At 41.9% G+C, this 25,825-nt stretch overlaps 1 protein-coding gene and 1 long non-coding RNA gene across 16 annotated transcripts in view; both read right to left on the minus strand.

Moving 5' to 3' along the window:
* Nucleotides 1-25,825, minus strand: part of SETD2 (SET domain containing 2, histone lysine methyltransferase) — a 154,847-nt gene that overhangs the window by 126,425 nt on the left and 2,597 nt on the right. The window lies entirely within an intron of this gene.
* On the minus strand, nt 713-21,564 carry LOC144339145 (uncharacterized). The gene is made up of 2 exons (XR_013413867.1): nt 21,002-21,564; nt 713-1,146 (listed from the first exon to the last, which is right to left on the minus strand). It is a non-coding gene; the product is annotated as an uncharacterized LOC144339145 (long non-coding RNA).

Here is a 25,825-nt window from a genome sequence, read left to right on the forward strand (position 1 = left end):
GAGACAAAGTTTTGCTCTTGTTGCCCAGGCTGGAGTGCAATGGCGCGATCTCGGCTCACCACAACCTCTACCTCCCGGGTTCAAGTGATTCTCCTGCCTCAGCCTCCTGAGTAGCTGGGATTACAGGCATGTACCATCAAGCCTGGATAATTTTGTATTTTTAGGAGAGATGGGGTTTCTCCATGCTGTTCAGGCTGGTCTTGAACTCCCAAACTCGGGTGATTCGCCCGCCTTGGCCTCCCAAAGTGCTGGGATTACAGGCGTGAGCCACCGCGCCCGGGCAAGCCTGGCTAATTTTTGTATTTTTAGTAGAGACAGGGTTTCACCATGTTGGCCAAGCTGTTCTCAAGTGATCTGCCCACCTCGGCCTCCCAAAGTGCTGGGATTATCATTTTCCTACCTAGTTAAGCTACTTTTACAGTACTCCCCAGAAGGAATCTCAATAGCGATGGTGGTCTCTTTTAAGTTCAAATCTAGATAGTCTTGTTCAAAATCTTTTTCTTTCTTTCTTTTCTTTTTTTGACAGGGTCTTGCTCTGTTACCCACTGCCACCCAGAGTCTGGGCTGGAGTGCAGTAGCACGATCATAGCTCACTGCAGCCTCGAACTCCTGGGTTCAAGAGATCCTCCCACCCAAGTCTCCTCAGGTGGCTACTTTTTTTAGCTTTTTATGGAGACCGGGACTCCCTTATCTTGCCAAAGCTATCAAATTATTTTTCGTATTGCTGTTGTTTCACCACCTTCCTCCCTCTCAGCCTCCACACCATACACATACCACATCACCCCCATATCTATCTTAATTCACTCAGGGACCACTAATGCCTTTCCTTCCTTCGACAATTATCTGAATGTCTACTAGGTACTCAGCATTATTATGCCTTTTCCTATCCTTTTCTTACCTTTCCAGATATTACTACTAAACTCCTCAACTCCTACAGCATATACTTTACAATCTAACAATCACATACAGCCTTGACCTGCATTTATTGTTCTTGTCTCCCCATATAGTTTAAATTTCAAAGAAACAAAGGCAACATCTTGTCCTTATTATATAATGTCCCCTGGGCCTAACATTCCCGTTCCTATCATATGTTCTCATTACTTTTTGAATCAAAGAAACTCCTTGGCCGGGCGCGGTGGCTCAAGCCTGTAATCCCAGCACTTTGGGAGGCCGAGACGGGCGGATCATGAGGTCAGGAGATCGAGACCATCCTGGCTAACACGGTGAAACCCCGTCTCTACTAAAAAATACGAAAAACTAGCCGGGCGAGGTGGCGGGCGCCTGTAGTCCCAGATACTCGGGAGGCTGAGGCAGGAGAATGGCGTGAACCCGGGATGTGGAGCTTGCAGTGAGCCGAGATCTGGCCACTGCACTCCAGCCTGGGCGGCAGAGCGAGACTCCGTCTCAAAAAAAAAAAAAAAAAAAGAAACTCCTTAACAACAGTACTAGTTTTCAGCTTTCTTACTTCAAGCAATTCTTTTTTTTTTTTTTTTGAGACAGAGTCTCGCTTTGTCACCCAGGCTGGAGTCCAGTGGCGCAATCTTGGCTCACTGCAAGCTCCACCTCCCAGGTTCACGCAATTCTGCCTCAGTCTCCCAAGTAGCTGGGACTACAGGTGCCTGCCACCACGCCCGGCTAATTTTTTGTATTTTTAGTAGAGATGAGGTTTCACCATGTTAGCCAGATGGTCTCGATCTCCTGATCTCGTGATCTGCCCGCCTTGGCCTCCCAAAGTGCTGGGATTATAGGCGTGAGCCACCGCACCTGGCCTTTTCAAGCAATTCTTAAAGGAAAAGAGGTAAACATCTCAAAACTGACATGTAGAAAAAGCAAAATACATAGGCCATAAAAATTTACGAAATTTGCTGCATTCTCATCTAAGAACAAGGACACATGAAGACAAGTGAATTATAAAAAAACACTGATGATAAATATATGTTATTTATGTGGTCAATAAAGCTATCAGCGATACACTGCTTTACCAAAGACACTGAAAATTCAGGTAAAGCACTTTAGGAAAAGTATGCTAACCTGAACTAGCATGAGTAGACTTGATATACAAGCACTCCTTCTCACTTGTTTAAGTCCACATCTTCAACTAGTATCTCAAACATACAGAGAATCCTACTGATCGATGTATACCAACTAAATCTAGAAAAAAATAACCTGACCATACTTATCAACTATTCTTACACCCCCAAAATAGCTGAAACTTCATTTTCACGTGGAATTACTACACAAGTGAGTAAAGCTAACTTATTTTCTTTAAATAAAGTCACTTCTAACAAGAAGTGACTGTTAACAAAGCTAATCTCAAATGTGTCACCACAGAATTCCAATCAGTGAGGAAAGGTTAAGACAATAATCCCAAATGTTAACAACTGTATTTATGCCTGAAATGTTTCTCTACTTGTCTGCCAAATAGATACACTACATAAAGTGTATTATATTCACCTGTTAAAGCAATCTGCTTTTTCCAAAACCCATAAATTGGAACTACGACAGGTGACCTAACCTGAACATTTTAGAGCCCAGTGTTGAAGACTACTGTATTCAATTGAATTCGTAATTTTATTCATTACTCTGAGTTAATCTTTTAAATTATCCACTTGTTTTCCTCATTAGCAAAAAGTGAGAGAGGAAAACTCCCAATACCAAATAAGCCTCAAAAAACAAATATGAATAAAAGCTGAAATTCATCTTTAATACAAGCCAATGAATCACACAGAAAGAGTTAACTGGCTGGGTGCAGTGGTTCACACCTGTAATCCCAGCACTTTGGGAGGCCGAGGCGGGTGGATCACTTGAGGTCAGGAGTTCAAGACCAGCCTGGCCAACATGGTGAAACCCTGTCTCTATTAAAAATACAAAAATTAGCTAGGTGTGGTGGCAGTCACCTGCAATCCCGGTTACTTGGGACGCTGAGGCATGAGAATTACTTGAACACCAGTGGGGTGGAGGTTGCAGTGAGCTGAGATCATGCCATTGCACTCCAGCCTGGGTGACAGAGTGAGACTCTGTCTCAAATAAAAATAAATAAATAAAAAAAAATTTAAAATTCTAAGTATCGAATACAAAGAAAGATACGAGATAGGTTTCTGAGGGAGATGGCTTATTTTAATTAGACTGTAGACTGTAACTATAAACTCACTTGGTTAATATTGTTTTTTGTGAGACAGGGTCTCACTGCCCTCGCCCAGGTTGGAGTGCAGTGGCGTGATCTTGGTTCACTGCAACCTCACACCCCCAACCCCTGCCCCATTCAAGTGATCCTCCCACTTCAGCCTCCCGAGTGGCTAGGATTATAGGCACACACCACCATGCCTGGCTAATTTTTGAATTTTTAGTAGTAACAGGGTTTCACCATGTTGCCCAGGATGGTCTCAAACTCCTGGGCTCAAGCGATCTGCCTGCCTCAGCCTCCCAAAGTGCTGGGATTACAAGCGTGAGCCACCACACTCGGCTGGTTAATGTTTAAACGGTACCTATTCTGTATTTTACCAGACTAAGTACTTATGTCAGCCTTCCTGTACTACTCTTGCTTAACCACATTAAATGAGAATACAAAAACAGCTCTTTCAAGTTACAGCCTTTCATGCAAATCAGCTCTGAAAAACCTACCTTCTAAATAAAAACACGAAAATAAAACCTGCGATGTGATTAAATGGAAAGACAGCATAAAGACAAGATCTCTTTTTATACATATTTCAGATTTCTTTCCATCATAAATAACTGCTTACTTTCATGTTAATATTAAAAATGCTTCTGAAAATAATTTTATTATTTCATGTTTCACAAGTAAGTTTTCTTTAGTTATAAAGAAAAAAGAAAAAATATACATGGGCCGCTTTCTATTTTAGTAACATAGCAAGTACAACAATACAAAAAGTTTCTAGCGTAAGTTACCACCCGACCAAAATCAAAACACATTAAAAAACAATTCAGTACTCTCATGGAACAAAAGTTTAAATGCAATAAAAATAGCCATCTTTTATTTTTTGGTTTTGGTAAAGAGTTTAAGCATTTTTTTTTAATTGCAATTAATGTCTGAGGTATAGAAGGAAAAGGTTTCAAGTCAACTAACACAACTACAAGTAGGGTAAAGGCTATCCATACCTTAAAAAAAAACACTTGAAACACATATTCTTACAAGGCAAAGCCAAATGATAATGTAGGATGATTGTGAATTACAATGCACTGAATGCACCACTATCCATTTCATATAGAAAAAGGTTAAAATAAACTGCAGAAGGCTATCTGTGTGCTAGTAAAAGGTTTCAACAGTGACTGAAGAACCCTGGTACATCCATTCAATGTGGTAGGTAGTATGCAGCTTCAAAAAGTTCTAATTACAAACTTTGATCTAAAAGATCATAATAATGGGCTGGACGTGGTAGCTCCCCTGTGTGTAATCCCAGCACTTTGGGAGGCTGAGGCAGTAGGGTTGTTTGAGGCTAGGAGTTCAAGACCATCCTGAGCAACATAGTGAGACCTCGCGTCTACAAAAAATAAGCAAAATTAGCCAGGTGTGATGGTGTGCACCTGTAGTCGCAGCTACTTGGGAGGCTGAGGTGAGAGGACTGCTTGAGCCCCAGAGGCCAAGGGTGCAGTGAGATGACATGGTGCCACTGCACTCCAGCCTGGGTGACAGAGTAAGAATCTAAGTTAATTAATTAATTAAAATAAAAGGTCATAGTGAAGATCTCTGCATACTGCTCCAGAATGTACTGTTAAGGAAAAACAGCAAATTTAGTATGCTACTTTGTGGCGGGGGGGGAGGGGAATACTATATATATATTGCCTTTTTTTTTTTTTTTTTTTTTTTGAGACAGAGTTTTGCTCTTGTTGGCCAGGCTGGAGTGCAATGGTGCAAACTTACTCTCTGTAACCTCCGCCTCTGGGGTTCAAGCAATTCTCCTGCCTCAGCCTTCTGAGTAACCGGGATTACAGGCGCCCATCACCACCACACCCAGCTGATTTTTTGTATTTTTAGCAGAGACGGGGTTTCACCATGTTGGCCAGGCTGGTCTTGAACTCCTGACCTCAGCTGATCTGCCCCACGTCAGTCTCCCAAAGTGCTGGGATTACATGCGTGAGTCACTGCGCCTGGCTCATTGGCTTATATTTTCAAAATGGAAAAATAAAAGTTGGGGCTGGGCATGGTGGGTCACACCTGTAATCCCAGCACTTTGGGAGGCTGATGCAGGAGGATCACTTGAGCCCAGGAGCTCAAGACTAGTCCGGGCAACATAGTGAGGGCAGATTTCTACAAAAAATTAAAAAATTAGCCAGGTTTGGTGGTGCAATCCTATAGTCCCAGGTACTCAGCAGGATAAGGTAGGACCACTGCTTGAGCCCAGGACGTCAAGAATGCAGTGAGCTAAGATCTCACCACTGCATTCCACCCTGAGCAACAGAGCAAGACCTTGTCTCAAAAAACAAATAAAAAAACTTTATCGGGGAAAAAAACCTTAACAAAAGTAGATATAAAATTGTTCTGTGTTCAAGGAGACAAATACTAATATTCCGAATACTTAAATCCACTTTCCACCTATCTGTAATCTTTTAGGATAAGGCACTACAGTGCTAAATTTTCATTTCCTGCAAAAAGTATCTTTTGTGCTCTTAAGGTAAACGGAAAAATAAGAGCATTTTTTAACATCATTTTGCAGATTAGAATTGCTATCTGGTCTACTGATCTTTTTAATTTCTGTAAATTGCTCATTATTAAATACTAACAGTATATAACTGTATATTCATATAATAAAGCTAGTTGATCTATAAAACAAACTTTTATCAGAACTTTATCTATTTGTTTTATATCTCAAATGTCAAGTTACATTACACCAAAACTTTTTTTTTTTTTTTTGAGACAGAGTCTCTCTGTCGCCCAGGCTGGATGCAGTCACGCGATCTCGGCTTACTGCAAAGCTCTGCCTCCCAGGTTCACGCCATTCTCCTGCCTCAGTCTCCCGAGTAGCTGGGACTACAGGTACCCGCCACCACACCCGGCTAATTTTTTGTACTTTTAGTAGAGACGGGGTTTCACCATGTTAGCCAGGATGGTCTCAATCTCCTGACCTCGTGATCCACCGCTTCGACCTCCCAAAGTGCTGGGATTACAGGCATGAGCCACTGAGCCCAGCCACATTACACCAGAACTTAAGAAAATGCAGTTGTCCCACAGCTCTAGCTGTCAAATTTCTAGCCACTTAATCAGAGACAAAAGTTAAGTGCTATAAACAGCTCACTTGAGAAAACCAAATCTTATGCTCTATGACAAAGAACTACTCCAAGCTGACGAAGCAAATGTACACCTCACAGAAACAACATGGCAAAATATCAGAAGCCAGGTGCAGTGACTCACACCTGTAATCCCAACATTTTGGGAGGCCAAGGCGGGAGGATCACTTGAGCCCAGGAGTTCGAGACCAGCCTGGGCAACACTGTGAGACCCTGTCTCTAAAAAAATTGTAAAAATAAGTAAGTCCGGCTGGGCACGGTGGCTCACGCCTGTAATCCTAGAGGATCCTCCCTCCTCTGGGAGGCCGAGGCAGGCGAATCACGAGGTCAAGAGATAGAGACCATCCTGGCCAACATGGTGAAACCCCAACTCTACTAAAAATACAAAAATTAGCTAGGCTTGGTGGCGCATGCCTATAGTCCCAGTCTCAGCTACTCAGGAGACTGAGGCAGGAGAATGGCTTGAACCAGGGAGTCAGAGGTTGCAGTGAGACAAAATCACACCACTGCACTCCAGCCTGGTGACAGAGCGAGACCCCATCTCAAAAAAATAAATAAAAAATAAATAAGTACAGAAAAAGAAGTAAGGCCAGGCACAGTGGCTCACACCTGTAATCCCAGCACCTTGGGAGGTCAGGGCGGGTGGACCACTTGAGGCCAGTATTTCATGCCAACATGGTTAAAACCCCGTCTCTACTAAAAATACTAAAATTAGCTGGGCACACACCTGTAATCCCAGCTACTCGGGAGGCTGAGGTACAAGAATCACTTGAACCCAGGAGGCAGAAGCTGCAGTGAGCTGAGATCACACCACTGCACTCCAGCCTGGGCAACAAGTGAGACTCTGTCTCAAAAAAATCAATCAATCAATCAAACAATAAATAAATATTTTAAAAATAACAGAATATGGCTTGGAATTAAATAGTAGACACTATCATATCCAAAAGTCAAAGTAGTCAGCTGGTTTTCATGCCTACATCTACAGAGGTGAGAACACTGAAATATCAAAACTGACAATGTGCAAACATCTTAACTAGAATGATGAAAAAAAAACTACAGGTTGAGTAACCCTTATTGAAAACAGGTGGGACAGTAAGTATGTCAAACTTTTTCAGATTCTGGAATATCTGCATATACATAAGATAACTTGGGGCCAGATATCTTGGACCCAAGTCTACACACCGAATTTGTTTATGTTTCATATACCCCTTACACACATGGCCTGAAGGTAATTTTATACAATATTTTAAAATAATTTTTGGACATGGAATAAACTGTGTTGTATGCCTGTGTTTTGTTTTTGTTTTCAAGAGACGGGGTCTTACTTTGTTGTCCAGGTTGGAGCAAGTACAGTAGTATAATCCCAGCTCACTGCAGCCTTGAACTCCTGGACTCAAATGATCCTCCTACCTCAGGCTCCTGAAGACCTGGGACTACAGATGCATGCCACCATACCTGGCTTGGCTGTGTTTTGACTGCAGCCCCTCACATGAGTTCATGTGTAAAATTTCCCACTGTGGCATCATGTCAGCATTAAAAAGGTTTCAACTTTTGGAGCATTTCAGATTTCACGTTTTGGAATCAGCTGGGGTCTGTATACAGTTTAAGAACTATATAACCTAAGGCCGGGCGCGGTAGCTCAAGCCTGTAATCCCAGCACTTTGGGAGGCCGAGACGGGCGGATCATGAGGTCAGGAGATCGAGACCATCCTGGCTAACAAGGTGAAACCCTGTCTCTACTAAAAATACAAAAAATTAGCCGGGCGTGGTGGCAGGCGCCTGTAGTCCCAGCTACTCGGGAGGCTGAGGCAGGAGAATGGCGTGAACCCGGGAGCTGGAGCTTGCAGTGAGCTGAGATCGCGCCACTGCACTCCAGCCTGGGCCACAGAGCCAGACTCGGTCTCAAAAAAAAAAAAAAAAAAAAGAACTATATAACCTAAAAGGAACTATGCAGCTGAACAAGTGTGGTGGCTTATGCCTGTAGTCTCAGCACTTTGGGAAGCCCTAACAGGAGGACCGCTTAAGACCAAGAATTTGAGACTGGCCTGGACAACACAGCGAGGCTCTGTCTCTACAAAAAATAAAAAATTAGCTGGGTACAGTGGCTCACATCTATAGTCCCAGATACTCAAGAGGCTGAGGCAGGAGGATCAGTTGAGCCCAGGAGTCCAAGGCTGCAGTGAGCTATGATGGTGTCACTGCACTTTAGCCTGGGTAACAGAGCGAGACCCTGCCTCAAAAAAAAAAAAAAAAGTTATACAGCCTAAATTGTCTGCTATGGTCTTTCTAGTACCTCTGTCCAGAAGGCATGTGCCACTTGCTCTTATCTCCCATCCTGTACTCTCAAAATATCAGCTGGAGAGGTACCACAGTACAATGTATAAGAGCAAAAGCTCCTACATTCAGTCAACCTGAATTTGAATACTGACTCCAAAATTTTTAAACTTAAGTTACTAAAAGAAATGGAGGCCAAAGAAGCTAGCTATAAAACTGAAATAGTACTATATTTACTTTAAAAAGAGAATGAATGTCTACTTAAAATCTTTCATATAGGGTATGGTGGCTCATGCCTGTAATCCCCACACTTTGGGAGGCCGAGGCAGGTGGATCACCTGAGGTCAGGAGTTCGAGACCAGCCTGACCAACATGGCGAAACCCCGTCTCTACTAAAAATACAAAAATTAACCAGAATGGTGGCAGGCGCCTCTAATACCAGCTACTCGGGTGGCTGAGGCAGGAGAATCGCTTGAACCCAGAGGTGGAGGTTGCAGTAAGCCGAGGTCATGCCACTACTCTCCAGCCTGGGCAACACAGCAAAACTCCATCTAATTAAAAAAAAAAAAAAAAATCCTTCATATAGCCCAGGCATGATGGCGCATGCCTGTAATCCCTGCACTCTGGGAGGCCAAGGCGAGATGATCGCTTGAAGCCAGGAGTTCAAAACCAGCCTCGGCAACATGGAGCGACCCTGTCTCTACAGAAAAATTTTAAAATTATCCAGGTATACTGGCATGTGCCTGTGGTCCCAGCTGCTTGGAAGGGTGAGGCAGGAGAATCACTTGAGAGTCCAGGAAGTCAAAACTGCAATGAACCAGGTTCGTATCACTAGTCCAGTCTAGGTGACAGAGTGAGACCCTGTCTTTAAAAAAAAAAAAAAAAAAAAAATTCCTTCATATAGTGCCTGGCAGAGAGTTTATACTCAATAAATGTAAGCTGTAACATATCTGTTCTTGTTTGTTTGAGACAGGGTCTCACTCTGTTGCCCAGGCTAAAGTGCAATGGTGCATTCTCTGCTCACTGCAACCCCCACCTCTCAAGTGATTCTCCTGCCTCAGCCTCCCAAGTAGCTGGGATTACAGGCACTCGCCACCACACCCGCTAATTTGTTTTATATTTTTAGTAGAGACGGGGTTTCACCATGTTGGCTAGGCTGGTCTCGAACTCCTGGCCTCAGGTGATCTGCCCTCCTCAGCCTCCCAAAGTGCTGGGATTACAGGCATTAGCCACCGAGTCTAGCCACTGCATGTCTTTTTTTTTTTTTTTTTGAGACACAGTCTCACCCTGTCACCCAGGATGGAGTGCAGTGACGTGATCTCGGCTCACTACAACCTCTTCGGCTCACTACAACCTCTGCCTCTTTGGTTCAAACGATTCTCCTGCCTCAGCCTCCCAACTAGCTGGGACTACAGGCATGCGCCACCAAGCCCGTCTAATTGTTGTATTTTTAGTAGAGACAGGGTTTCACCAGGGCTGGTCTCAAACTCCTGACATCAGGTGATCCACCTGCCTCAGCCTCCCAAAATGCTGAGATTACAGGTGTGAGCCACTGTGCCCCGCCAGCATGTCATTTTTTAAGACTTTTTTTCTTTCAGCTCCTACACTTTCTGCACTCTTGTTCATAAAGGTATGCTTAGAACCCTCTTACAAAATTAAAGTATTATACTCACTGGTGGGCTAAAAGTATATTTTAGTAAACCTAGGCTTCAACTATAACATAACCAACCTGAAACTTGTTTTTTTGGTTGTGTTTTTTGTTGTTGTTGTTTTTGATAAAGCATCTCGCTCTGTCACCCAGGCTGGACTGCAGTGGCGCCATCTAGGCTCATTGCAACCTCTGCCTCCTGGGTTCAAACAATTCTCCTGTTTCAGCCTCCCAAGTAGCTGGGATTACAGACACCCACAGCCACGCCTGGCTAATTTTTGTATTTCGCCAGGTTGCCCAGGCTGGTCCCAAACTCCTGACCTCAGGTGATCCGCCCACCTCAGCCTTCCAAAGTGCTGGAATTACAGGCATGAGCCACCGTGCCTGGCCCTGAAACTTTATTGAAACAGAACAATGTTACTCCCCTCAAACTTTCTTGTAATGAAGACAAAAGATACAAAAACTAACAGGGAAATTTCAAAGTACAATCTGTGTTCACGTGTTCTCCAATTTTTTATACCTTCTACCTCTATACTATTCTAAAATGAGCACTGGTTTTTAAATGAACTTCAAATAAATGCACATTTCTGAATCAGACGATCATTAATTAGGGTCTTAAATTAATGATGTTTGACTTAGAACTGAGGTTAGAATAATAAAAATCCCATTTTCCAGTAGGAAAAACTTTATAGACATCCAATCAACTTACATACAAATTTCTTTTTTAAAAGTGGCCATGGGCCAGGCACGGTGGCTCACACCTGTAATCCCAGCACTTTGGGAGGCCGAGGCGGGCGGATCACCTGCAGGAGCTCAAGACCAGGCTGGCCAAAATGGTGAAACCTCATCTCTACTAAAAATACAAAAAAATTAGCTGGGCATGGTGGTGGGGACCTGTAATGCCAGCTACTCGGGAGGCTGAGGCAGGAAAATTGCTTGAACCCAGGAGGCAGAGGTTGCAGTGAGCCAAGATCATACCATCGCACTCCAGCCTGGACAACAAGAATGAAACTCTGTCTCAAAAAATAAAAATAAAAATAATAAAAGTGGCCATGATTGTATATTCTCTCCTGTTAATCCATGTCTACTTTAATTTCTCTAGTATTAGCTAAGAGGAAGAATATCCTTTTATGCTCCCACAAATATGTTCATTATTGCTACCTATGAACTCTGTTCCTCTGTCCAAAAACCATGAGTTAAAGTCCTAAGAGTACCCCTGAACTTAGACTTTCCCATCACCTGGACACAGTATGCAGTGATAAAAGAAAACAAAAGTGGCATAAGCAGTAATGCTTTCTCGTGTATGCATGACATGAGGAAAGCATTTAAAAAAAAAAAATCCCTCTTAACAAAAGGCAAGTTACCTACGTATATGTTTCTCTTTCTGTCCCTTAATATAGGGAATAATGGTGAATGAAAGCTTGAGTTTCATATGGGATTAAGCTCATTTCCAATGAAGATTTCAGACTACTTAAGGTACCTGGACAGACAATCAGGCAGATCTGAATGGTCCCCGTATCCAGCTTACCTTCTGCTGAATGATACTCACACCAGTAATCCTCCAGCATATACATTTGCAAAATCAGAGGAAAGAACCAACTCAAATACAGAATCACCTGCACCCTCCAAATTGAACAATTATAAGCACATCAAGGTCAATTCTGAAGACCTTTAGAAAACAAGTAACTCAATACAGAAATCCAGTTGTTTATGAACAGCAGCTATTCTAAATGTTATTCTTTAACATCATTAAAAAGTTAGTTTTGGACAAATTGGTAAACGAATATTACCCAAGTTCTGATACGCCACTAAACTAGCTAGTAGGCACTATCTGTACTTCTTCACACTTCCTTTTCTTCCCTTTATAAAATTAGAGGCACTAGCTCCCCTGCCCTTTTAAAATCACAGCCATGAGAAGTCACAATGAGCAAGCTAAAGGGGAAAAAAAAAGTTGCGAGCCACAAAGATGAGGAATTATTAGATATAGTAAAAGGACTCCCTACACTAGACACCTCTTATAGCACTCAGCAATTTACACTGGGTAAAAACTGAAGGGGAAATCGGCATAGGGTTAATCCTCTCTCTGTATCCTCCCCCATAATGTGGCCCTAGAACATCCTCTACCATCTGCCTACTCCATTTTTGCCTAAGTCCTACTCTTCAAGGCTAAGTTCAGGTATTCTTCTGGGCTGCCCTTCCTGATTGCCCGCCTGATCCCCATCCCAGTCTAAGTCAGGCATCCCTGCCATAGCACATTGTGCTTATTTCTGTATCTTTATCACAAGTCTAGCATTCAACAAATGTTAGCTGAATAAACTGTCAAGAGTTCAAGAGTTCTATCTCAGCTAGTTGTTCTAAACATTAGGTTAAAAGGCTCGATATAATGAAAAGAGTTTAAATATAACATTTTTAATTGCCTCATACAGTTAGAAACTGACAGACTTAGAAAACTGAATTTTTTTGTATGCTAGGTATAAAAAGTATCAGCTGCCCTAGAGAAGAACAAAACCCTCTATTTTTAGAGTACCAAATTTTCTATCATTTTTCAGAGTCTTTTGGTATATCCAAAAATATCTTTTTTTTTTTTTCCTTTGAGACGGAGTCTCGCTCCGTCGCCAGGCTGGAGTACAGTGGCGCAATCTTGACTCACTGCAACCTCCGCCTCCTGGGTTCAAGCAATTCCCCTGCCTCAGTCTCCTGAGTAGCTGGGACTCCAGGCACCCACCACCATGCCCAGCTAATTTTAATTTTTGTATTTCAGTAAAGACGGGGTTTCACCATGTTGGCCAGGATGGTCTCGATCTCCTGACCTCATGGTTCACCAACCTTGGGCTTCCAAAGTGCTGGGATTACAGGAATGAGCCACTGTGCCCAACCTCAAAAATATCCTTTGATTTACCACTGCATCTGAGGTTCCTCACTTCCTTTTTGCCCGTAATATTTATAAAGAGAGAAATGAGATTACTGATCTGAGAAATTTGGAGAGAAAATCAACAGAACAAGGGTAAAGTGCAGTTTACCCTCAGTTTAAGGATTACCCATCCTGGAAAATACACAAGTACAAAACAACTGAAAAAGTTGGGAGAAAAAAGTGGTCTAGCATACCAACAGAAGAAGCATAAAAAGTGCTATAAGCACCAAGTCACTGCCATTAGCCCAACACATGCCACTCAATTCCCTGACCTCTGTCCTAATCTTCTAGTTATTTAAGAATGTCTGGTAATAGGCTGGGCATGATGTCTCACGCCTGTAATCCCAGCACTTTGGGAGGCTGAGATAGGGAGATCGCTTGAGCCCAGGAGTTTGAGACCCTGTTGCTACAAAAAACAAATAATTAGGCATAGTGGGAGGATTTCTTGAGCCTGGGAGGTTGAGGCTGCAGTAAGCCATGATCATGCCACTCCACTTCAGCCTGGGTGACAGAGAAAGACCCTATCTTTAAAAAAAAAGAAAAAGAAAAAAGAAAAGAATGTCTTATAATAGAGGTCAGCAATTACTAACAATACTGCTGGTAATCAAGTTAGAATAATGATCGTTATAAAGAATCAGGCCAATTCAAACATTTACTAAGCATATACTACCATATACCCAACTACTAGTTACTAGGATTCCTCCATTAAAAGAAGAACACATTCTATAATATATTCATCATGGTCCTTGAATTTTCTGATACATGAATCTACAAAATCCCTTAGGTCTTAGCAACAAAACCAAACAGGTCTAATGAGAATAGATGAATGCTAAGATAGCCAGGCTTCAATGAAATGTTAGCCTTTCTTGATACTTTGTATTAATAATCAACCAAAGCATCTTAAAAATTACAGAATTATGGTGGCAGGCGCCTGTAGTCCCAGCTACTCAGGAGGCTGAGGCAGGAGAATGGCATGAACCCGGGAAGTGGAGCAGCTTGCAGTGAGCTGAGATTTCGCCACTGCACTCCAGCCTGGGCGACAGAGCAAGACTCCGTCTCTAAAAAAAAAAAAATTACAGAATTATAAAAATACATATATAAAAACATATCTTTTAAAAACTTACATGTAAGAATAGCATTGATGAAAATAAAAATGCTTAAGCAATCAGTACATTTCAAAAAAGCACACAGCTAACAAAAAAAATTGTGCAGCACACATATGCACAACCGGAAAAAAAGTCCTATCACAGATTCTAACTTCTGCTCCCAATTTCCTATCCTGACACCATCACGATCTTCTCTAGTAAGAGTATGCTGCGCACAGTGGCTCCTGTCTATAATCGCAGCATTTGGGGAGGCCAAGGCGGGTGGATCACCTGAGATCAGGAGTTCGAGACCAGCCTGGCCAACATAGTGAAACTCCATCTCTACTAAAATACAAAAATTAGCCAGGCGTGGTGGCAGCCGCCTGTAATTCCAGCTACTCGGGAGGCTGAGGCAGGAAAATTGCTTGAACCCAGGAGACGGAGGTTGCAGAGAGCCAAGATCGCACCACTGCACTCCAGCCTGGGAGGCAGAGCAAGACTCTGTCTCAAAAAACTGAAAAAAAAAAAAAAAAAAAAAAGTTTCGGGCGGATCACGAGGTCAGGAGATCGACACCATCCTGGCTAACACTGTGAAACCCCGTCTCTACTAAGAAATACAAAAAACTAGCCGGGCGAGGTGGCAGGCGCCTGTAGTCCCAGCTACTCGGGAGGCTGAGGCAGGAGAATGGCGTAAACCCGGGAGGCGGAGCTTGCAGTGAGCTGAGATCCGGCCACTGCACTCCAGCCTGGGCGACAGAGCAAGACTCCGCCTCAAAAAAAAAAAAAAAAAGAAAATAGGTAGTCAAAGAAAGAAGAGCACCAAGTATTTCTTGGGAATCTCATTATCTCCCTAATTTGTATGAGCAATACTATAATTGGGGGAACACTCTTTTTATATTCAATTACTACTGTTTCAATGTGTTCAAGGTGCTTGTATCAGCTAGTAACACTACTTCCTTACACAAACTGCTAGGTTAATCTGCCAAAAAGTATACTATACTTTTCATAATTGTGACAACTGGTTTCCTGAATAATTGTACGACAACTAAAGTTGTTTTGTTTTTGTTCTTTAATAGAAATGGTAAGCTTAAGCTTGAAAATATACCTCTTATGGTTACATTAAGGCAAACCTGAAGAGATTTTCACTGATTTCTAAAATGTTGTATTGTACCTCAAAGAAATTTGCCTTTACTATAGATAATTCTTAACTACATTTTCAGCACAGAAGCAGTACCATAAAATGTGTAGCTTATGTTTTAGACTTGATATTCCAATGAAGTATTGATAAATTAATGGAAGAGTTGTATTTTTAACCAGGCAATTTTTAACCAGTCGTATTTTTAACCAGGTCTGTGTGTGCTCAAGGCCAGCATAAATGGATTTCTATAGAAAGGGTTTTTACAGTCATTTGATATAATTTATGAAAAACAGTATTTGCTCCACTTTACATTCACACAAAATTCATAAAAAATTTAAACCTTAAATTTTTAAAAATTAAACCAAGCATCTTCTGCTTCCTCAAATAGAGTATGTAATTAACTATTCATCATGAGGCGAAATATCAGACAAAAAGGCTCAAAACACAAGTTAGACCACAGATTCACAAAGAGCCTAACCATGAAGCAAATATTGTTGATTACTATAGAGTCCTCCCCAAAGAGAGGGTCCAACCACACTTGGCAGGGAAGTGGGCCACAGGAAGAACTACAATTGGAAACCACCACTTGCTCTAGGTTCTTGCAAGCCCAGAGCAGTGCTCCCAGTAAGCAGACCTCCCAGAAGCCTGCCAACACAATTGCAATCTTATCAACACCCACATCATCCCAAGGATATTTTCACTTGCAAGATGTTAGCATTTGACAGAAAAAGCATTCTAAAATAAAAAGCAACTATGGGAATTCAGACCAATCTTAAACCTCAATTGAAATGACAATATGTTTGCTCAGCTGGAAAAGAGACTAAAGTAACCATTAGCTTGACCAAAAACACAAAAAACAGGCATGGGAGCTCATGCCTGTAATCCCAGCACTTTGGAAAACTGAGGCAGGAGGATCACTTGAGACCAACAGTTCAAGACCAGCCTGGGCAGTGAAGTGAGAGCCAGTGAAGTGAGTATCTAATTTTTAAAATTAAAAAATTAAAAAACAAAAAGACTACCAAATTAAACAAAGTAAATTTACACAAATTCCAAAGCTAAGAGACTCAAATACAACATTTTATTACACAATTTTTATTAACCAAAAATTACACAATTAACCAAAAATTATACAAGGTAATTGCCTCTCATTTGAATGAGTAGACTTCCAAATACTGTATAAGTCCAACTATGGAAAACAACAACAACAAACGTATCAAATTTTGTCTTAGCTCTGTTGGCCAGCCTCAAACCAACCATTTTCAAGAAACTCCCCACTTAAGGCCAGGCACGGGGTGCCCAGCACTATAATTCCAGGGCTTTGGGAGGCCAAAGTGGGAGGATTCCTTGAGGCCAGGAGTTTGAGACCAGCTTGGGCAACATAGTGAGACCCCTATCTCTACAAAAAAAATTTAAAAATTAGCTAAGTGTGGTGGTACATGCCTGTTGTCCCAGCTACTTGGGAGGCTGAGGCAGGAGGATTGCTTGAGCCCAAGAGTTCAAGGCTACAGTGAGCTGTGATCATACCACTGTACTCCAGCCTAGGTGACAAGGGAGGCCCTGATCCAAAAAAGAAAAAAGAAAAAGAGATCCCACTTAAATGCCTTCAGTTTTCTTTTTAAAAGAAACAAGTAACTAATCAAAATAAGGCAGGAATAAAAATGATCTGTTCAATCCATCAGTACCATATACAAATAGAAATAAGTGGCCGGACGCGGTGGCTCAAGCCTGTAATCCCAGCACTTTGGGAGGCCGAGACGGGTGGATCACGAGGTCAGGAGATCGAGACCATCCTGGCTAACCCGGTGAAACCCTGTCTCTACTAAAAAATACAAAAAAAACTAGCCGGGCGAGGTGGCGGGCGCCTGTAGTCCCAGCTACTCGGGAGGCTGAGGTAGGAGAATAGCGTAAACCCGGGAGGCGGAGCTTGCAGTGAGCTGAGATCCGGCCACTGCACTCCAGCCTGGGCCACAGAGCGAGACTCTGCCTCAAAAAAAAAAAAAAAACAAAAAACAAATAGAAATAAGTATGAGATTTTTTTAAAAACTCTAAACAAAATCCCCCAAACACCATCATAACCAGAAAAACTCACTCTGTGGAGAAATACATTTGGAAAGAGACACCTTCCACATAGCTCAATATGTCCTAACATAATAACCAGACATCTTAAGAAAATCAAGCAACTTAGCATGGTACATCCACACTACAGAATATTGTTCAGCTGTTTAAAAAGGTAAGCACATCTTGGCCAGGTGCGGTGGCTCACACCTGTTATCCCAGGCCAAGGAGGGCAGATCACGAGGTCAAAAGATTGAGACCATCCTGGCCAACATGGTGAAACCCTGTCTCTACTAAAAATATAAAAATTAGCTGGGCATGGTGCTGCACACCTGTAGTCCCAGCTACTCAGGAGGCTGAGGCAGGAGAATCGCTTGAACCAGGGAGGCAAAGGTTGCAGTGGGCCGAGACTGCACCACTGCACTCCAGCCTGGGCGACAGAGCGAGACTCTGTCTCAAAAAAAAGAAAGAATGATAGATAAGCACATTTTATATGTAAATGGAAACAAATACAGAATGTAGGAAAAAGGCAGAAAAATACATACAGTAATATGACTCCACTTTTGTAAAAAAATAAAAACCAAACAAAAGGAAAAGATCTCAAAAAATACATTAAGTTCTTGGATGTGGTATTTGGAGATGTGGAGCAGAGAAGAGATGCTCAGGGAGGATTTTTATTTTTCTTCTATAAACATCTGTACTGTCTGACTCTTTTGCAATAAGTATTTATTGTTGTGGTAATTAAAAAACAAAACATTTTAAAACATACTATCAGACTCTGTTATTGTTTTTTAAAATATCACATTCATGGTTAGTACACAGTAATAGTAAAGTACTTCCAAACTTAAATTTAAAGTTATCCTCAGAGATTGAAAAAGACTGAGACATGACAATTAAATGCAATGTGTAATACTAGATTGAAAAAAGAACACAACTTTGGGACAACTGGCAAAATGTATAAATTATGTATCAGGTAATAGCAGGGTTACAAATGTTAAAATGTCTGAATTTGATTATTGTATATTAAGAGAATGCTTGTTCTTAGGTAATACTATGAGATATTTAGGAAAGAAAGATCATGATGCCTGCAATTTACTCTCAAGATGTTCTGCCAAAAGTAAATAAAACTTTTTTTTTAATATAGAAAGGTAATACAAACGTGGCAAAATTCCAATTACTGGTTAATCTAGTTTAAAAGTACATTATGGGAATTCACTGTGCTATTCTTACAACTTTCCTGAAAGTTTAAAATTTTTTCAAAATAAAAAGTCTTTTTTGCCAGGCGCAGTGGCTCACACCTGTAATCCCAGCACTTTGGGAGATTGAGGTGGGTGGATCACTGGAGGTCAGGAAACCAGCTTGGGCAGCATGACAAACCCCATCTCTAAAAAAAATACAAAAATTAGCCAGGTGTGGTAGTGTGCGCCTGTAGTCCTAGCTACTCAGGACACCGAGGTGGGAGGATCACTTGAGCCTCAGAGGCAGAGGTCGCAGAGAGCCAAGATTGTGCCACTGCACTCCAGCCTGGGTGACAGAGTGAGCCCTGTCTCTCACACACACACACTGTTTTTTTTTCTGTCAGAAAAACATTCTAACCTGATTTCAGTGACTTAGGTGTATGTAAATGGCTTAGTTTCCAATATAAACTATCTCTCAGGGTTTTACAATAATAGTTCTTAGTGTATTACAAAATCAAGTACTCTACGGTTCTCTTGGAAGAATTAACATAAATGAAGCTAGTCAACTTTTTTAAGAAACTGAGCAAAGAACGATTAGCAAATTGAGCAGCCTCTTAATCAGGATAGGTTCAGAGAGGCTCTGGCAGAGCCACGTAGTAGATTTATGGACAGAAAAGCTTTTGATTCTCAAACCCAGGCTGGCCATCCTGCCTCCCTCCAAAACCTGACAATGCTCATAGAACAACAATGAATATTAGGGTTGAGAAAATTACAAATGTCTATTACAGAATAAATTGTAATGTATTAAAAAAAATTTTAATGAATAAATTAAATCAATGAGTCACTACAGTGAAAAAGGGCTGAGAAGATCTGGAAACACCAAAGTCCTGCTAAGGAAACTAGGAAAGTATGACTGATAGATAATCTTGTATGTATAAAATATGGCTTGGCAACTGGAGACAATTCTTAGGAAAACACAATTGTATCAACAGTTGCTTGATACTTTTCTAAAGACATAATGTGTCAATAAAAGGAGAATGGTATGCCTAAAATGTAGCAAAAGCAAATAGCAAAAAGGGACATGAATATTAAACAGGTACACCCTAGCCTAAGCACTAGGATAGTTCAACAGGCTCTCCATACTTACCAGCAAACCCTCCAAGGGCTATATTGGCCTCCTGTGTACCGCAGCAGCCCAAAGAAGGTAACCTGGCCTGTAGGACCATACATCCATCACTACAAACCTATCTCTCTCGTATCAGAAAAATTGATTCAACTGGCTATAAAGCTACTAAGGGTCCAGATCATATATGAAATCTGGTAACCACATGATACTTTCTCTCAGTTGGCTTCCTAAGGTACCTCTATCCTCTCCATTCTAACATGAATTATAAGAATTTGACTTGCTGGGCACGGTGGCTCACACCTGTAATTCCAGCACTTTGGGAGGCTGAGGTCAGGAGTTTGAGACCAGCCTGGGCAACACAGCAAAACCCTGTCTCTACAAAAAATAAAAAATTAGCCAGGGCCAAGTGCGGTGACTCACGACTATAATCCCAGCACTTTTGGGAAGCCGAAGCAGGCAGATCACTTGAGCTCAGGAGTTTCAGACCAGCCTGGGCAACATGGTGAAATCCCCTCTCTACAAACAAAATAAGCTGGGCATGGTGGTATGTGCCCATAGTCCCTGCTACTCAGAAGGCTGAAGTGAGAAAATCACCTGAGCCTGGGAAGTTGAAGCTGCAGTGAGCCATCATCGTGCCACTGCACTCCAGCCTGGGCAAAAGCAAAACCCTGTCTCAAAATAAAAAAATTAGCCAGGAGTGGTGGTGTGCATTTGCAGTCCTAGATATGTGGGAGAATCACTTGAGCCCAGGGGTTCAGTTACAGTGAGCTACAATCTTGTCACTGCACTCTAACCTGGACAACGAAGTCCCTAAAAAAATAAAAAATTAATAGAGAATCTGAGTATCCTGACTGCTTTATATATCATTTGAACATGCTGAAATATTCTTTCCCAGTTAAACTTTCTTTTGGCCAAATTCGCCATACTTTCGTATCATGGTGCCTTGTAAGTACCGTTCTTTCTTTTTTTTTTTTTTTTTTTTTTGAGACGGAGTCTCGCTCTGTCACCCAGGCTGGAGTGCAGTGGCCGGATCTCAGCTCACTGCAAGCTCCGCCTCCCGGGTTCACGCCATTCTCCGGCCTCAGCCTCCCGAGTAGCTGGGACTACAGGCGCCCGCCACCTCGCCCGGCTAGTTTTTTGTATTTCTTAATAGAGACGGGGTTTCACCGTGTTAGCCAGGATGGTCTCGATCTCCTGACCTCGTGATCCGCCCGTCTCGGCCTCCTAAAGTGCTGGGATTACAGGCTTGAGCCACCGCGCCCGGCCTAGTACCGTTCTTTCTAACCGACTCATTCCATTCAATACTAACAATAAAAGAACTGGCCGGGGACGTGGTGGCTCACGCCTGTAATCCCAGCACTTTGGGAGGCCGAGGCGGGTGGATCACCTTAAGTCAGGAGTTCGAGACAAGCCTGACCCATATGGAGAAACTCCGTCTCTACTAAAAATACAAAATTAGACACACATGGTAGCACATGCCTGTAATCCCAGCTACTCGGGAGGTTGAGGCAAGAGAACTGCTTGAATCCAGGAGGCAGAGGTTGTAGTGAGCCCAGATTGTGCCATTGCACCCCAGCCTGAGCAACAATAGCAAAACTCCGTCTCAAATTAAAAAAAAAAAAAAAGAAAAAAAGAAACGAACACTGTCCTAATTCTTAAATTCTCATAAAACCCTCTGCAGATGATACTACCATGATCCCCACTTTATAGGTAAGGAGTAATTAAGAAACTTGCCTAGGTTCACAGAGCAATTAAGTAAAAGAGATGAGAATCTAAACCAGGAGTTCTGTCTCCAGAGCCCAGGGATTTAACTTTTTTTGTGCCCTGTACCATTTAGGAAATCTAATGAAGCTTGTGGATTCCTTCTCAGTCTAATATTTTTTAATGCATAAGATAAAGTACATATGATTGCAAAGGAAGCCAATTACATTGAGGGAAAAAAACCAATGTGTCATATTGTTTAGTATGTGCTTCTCAATCTAGTGGATTTTGACATAATGATAAACATATTTCAAGATTCTACAAAAACCACAATACAGTTTGCCTTTGAATAACATGGGCTGGAACTGCGTAGGTCCACTTATACACAGATTTTTTTCAATAAAAGTTACACACCTTGTGCCTGCCTCCAGTTCTACCTCCTCCACCTCTGTCACCCAAGACAGCAAGACTAAAACCACCTCCTCTTCTTCCTCCTCAGCCTATTCAATGTGAAGACTACAAGGATGAAGACCTTTTGATGATCCACTTCCACTTAATGAATAATATATTTTCACTTCCTTATGATTTTCTTAACATTTTTTCTCTACCTTACTTTCTTGTAAGAATACAGTATATAATACACACAACATACAATAAAATATGTGTTAGTAGACTATGTTCTCAGTAAAGTCAACAGAATCCTAGTAGCAGTTAAGTTTTGAGGCAGACAAAAGTTATATGCACATTTTTTACTGTGTTGCAGATTGGGATTGGTACCTCTAACTCCTGTGTTGATCAAGAATCAACTGCATATTTTATTATAAAAATATCTGACTTATACACAAATCACAATTAATACTACTGTAGTTTGTTATTCACATTAGTAATTGAAAGAAATGCTAACTTCTAGTCAGAGGTTACTGAAGAGGTAATTTTCCCAAGTTCATAGATGCCATCCATGTTAAAACCCTAAACTCCACACTAGAACAGTCCTCTCTTAACACAGGCATTTAAAAAACCAATCAATCCAAGTGTGGTGGTACACATCTATAGTCCCAGCTACTCAGGAGGCTGAAGTGGGAGAACTGCTTGAGCCCAGGAGCTGAAGACCAGCCCAGGGAAAATAGTAAGATTCCATCTTTAAAAAAACAAAAATAAAAAGACCAATCTTTGGCCCTTCTCTCTATCTACCAAGAATTCCCTGGTAATCTCATCCAGCTTCATGACTTGAATACTACCTAAACCGGTGACAACAAAATTTATCTCCATTTCAGACCTTTCCCCTGAACTTCAGACTTGGTTATCAACTCAATTCAAACGTCTAACAGGCAATCTCAAACTTACCATGCCTAAAATTGAACTCCTCCTAATCTAGTCCTCAAACTTGCTTCTTTTTTTTTTTTTTTTTTTTTTGAGACGGAGTCTCGCTCTGTCGCCCAGGCTGGAGTGCAGTGGCGCGATCTCGGCTCACTGCAAGCTCCGCCTCCCGGGTTCACGCCATTCTCCTGCCTCAGCCTCCCGAGTAGCTGGGACTACAGGCGCCCACAACCGCGCCCGGCTAATTTTTTGTATTTTTAGTAGAGACGGGGTTTCACCGTGGTCTCGATCTCCTTACCTTGTGATCCGCCCGCCTCGGCCTCCCAAAGTGCTGGGATTACAGGCGTGAGCCACCGCGCCCAGCCTAAACTTGCTTCTTTTAGTCATCACTGTCTTTGTTGACAGCAACTTTCTAACTGCTGAGACCAGAAACCCTGGAATCATCCTTGGTTCCTCTCTCACATATCACACCAACAAATCATATTAGTTCCATCTTCAAAATATATCCAGTATCCATCCATTTCTCACTACTCTTATGTTACCATCTTGGTACCGGCATCTCTTTTCTGGATTACTAGCTTCCTTACTAGTCTCCAGGCTTACCACTGTTGTTCCCTTTGCAATTCAAATGATCCTATGAAATTGAAAGCAGACTTTGTCACTCTTCTGTTCAAAACTCCTGGCAAAGTCCTCAGAATGGCTCTACAAGACTGTATAAAAGCTAAATCCTGGCCGAGAGCAGTAGCTCACACCTATAATCCCAGCCCTTTGGGAGGCCAAGGCAGGTGGATCACAAGGTCAGGAGTTCAAGACCAGCGTGGCCAAGAAAGTGAAACCCCACCTCTACTAAAAACACAAAAATTAGCCGGGTGCAGTGGCAGACACCTATAATCCCAGCTACTCAGGAGTCTGAGGCAGAAGAATCACTTAAATCCAAGAGGCAGAGACTGCAGTGAGCCAAGATCATGCCACTGCACTCCAGCCTGGGGGACAGAGTGAGACTCCATTTCAAAAAAAAAAAAAAAAAAAAAAAAAGCTAAACCCCATCTCACCCTAACCCAATTTACTATTACACTTTCTTGCTCATTCCATTCTAGCCATAATGGGCAAAACTCACAGGTCTGCCTCAACACCTTGAAACTCACTATTCCCTCTTATTGAAATGCCTTCACCCATTATTAACATGGCTACTTCTCCTTAAATCTTTGCCTAAATATCACTCCCTCAAGGATACTCACCCAGTATACCTCACTTTAAATTGCAACCTCTTCCTCAACAATTCTGAATCCCCCTTACTCTTCCACTTTCCAAAGCACTTACCTTTGAACATTCTATATTATTCAATTCTATTTTTTTTTTTTTTTTTGAGATGGAACCTCCTTCTGTCCCCCAGGCTGGAGTGCAGTGGCACAGTCTCAGCTCACTGCAACCTCCACCTCCCAGGTTCAAGCGATTCTCCTGCCTCAGCCTCCCAAGTAGCTGGAATTACAGGTGCCTGCCACCATACCCGACTAATTTTTTTTTTTTTTAATTTGTATTTTTAGTAGAGACGAGGTTTCACCATCTTGGCCAGGCTGGTCTCCAACTACTGACCTCAGGTGATCCACCCACCTCGGCCTCCAAAAGTGCTGGGACTACCGATGCAAGTCACTCCACTTGGCCAGAACATTCTGTATCATTTATTATCACCCCCATTAGGATATAAACTCCACAAGGGCAAAATTTTGTTTTGTACACCAATTACCCCTAGTGTGCCTACGTTTGGCATACAACAGACATGCATATGTTCAAAGAACTGCACCTCTATCACTGTAAGGTACTTGCCTATCTCCCTCATTAAAAGAGTTCCTTAAAGACTAACTGGATCTACTTTGCTGTGTCCTCAACACCTGTCCCCGGGCCTGCCCCATAATGGACACCTACTGCACAGATACTCAAGTGATTACAGCCATTTTCACCTGAAACACAATGTCCTATATGCTGCTGAAAAAAAAAAGTCATCTTGCAGCTGTGTCTGATTAAAAGCATGGGTACAAGACAAACCCAGAACATCAGATGCTGTTACTTCAGTCAAACTGAAATTACATTTTTGCCTCAGTTTCTTCATATGTCTAAGTACCATTTCAAACCATCCAAAGTCTAAAAAGGGCACTTGGCCATTCCTCCCCTGAGCCATGTTGCCCACCTAATCTTTTCATCCTCAACTTAAATCCTATCTTTTAACTTTTCCCTGATGACCCCAGCTAGAAGCACTTACACGTGCCACATTCTGCGCCAAGTGCTCTTCATGCATTATCTCATTCAATCCTCCCAAAAAGCCCTAGTAAGTTGTTAACCATTATGATACCTATATAAAAGATGAAAAAAACCCAAGTTCGGAGAGATGAAGTCATCTGTGCAAGGTTAAAATAGTGTTCAGATCCAGGTCTGACTCTGAAATCCAGGTTTTTAAAATCCTATACTGCCTTTCTCTCTCCTCTGGCATTATAAACATTAACTAGCTTACTATCTCAAGGGTTTGCTGTCACTTCACTTCTCTAGGCTTCATTTTTTTCATATGCCAAACAGGTGATATTGCTCAGGATACCTACCATGATCCCCTCCAGTCTTTATAGTATTATGAAAAAAGGAAAAACACAACAAAACAACAACAACAAAAACATGTTACAATTCTTTACTCCATACAGGTTAATACACAAGAAGAGGCCTGGCACAAAGGCTCATGCCAGCAGTCCCAGCACTTTGGGAGGCCAAGGCAGGAGGCTCACTTGCGGCCAGGGATTCAAAACCAGTCTGAGTAACGTAATTTTTTTTTTTTTTTTTTTTTTTCAATTAGCCGGGTGCGGTGACACATGCCTATAGTCCCAACCCAGGAGGCTGAGGCAGGAGGACTGCTTATGCCCAGAGGTTTAAGGATGCAATGAGCTATGATGACACCACTGCACTCCAGCCTGGGTGACAGAGTGGGACCCTGCCTCTAAAAAAAAAAAAAAAAAAAGGAAAAAATACACAAGAATTTAAAAACATATAATCACTGTTAGAAATCCAAAGCAGTGCATTTCTACTACATTAAAGCAATAAAAACTCCAAAACATGTAAAACCATAAAACATTCTTGATTCCTTCCCCACTCGTGTCTACCGAAGATGC

Source organism: Macaca mulatta, chromosome 2 (assembly GCF_049350105.2).
Source record: "Macaca mulatta isolate MMU2019108-1 chromosome 2, T2T-MMU8v2.0, whole genome shotgun sequence".
NCBI lineage: Eukaryota > Metazoa > Chordata > Mammalia > Primates > Cercopithecidae > Macaca > Macaca mulatta.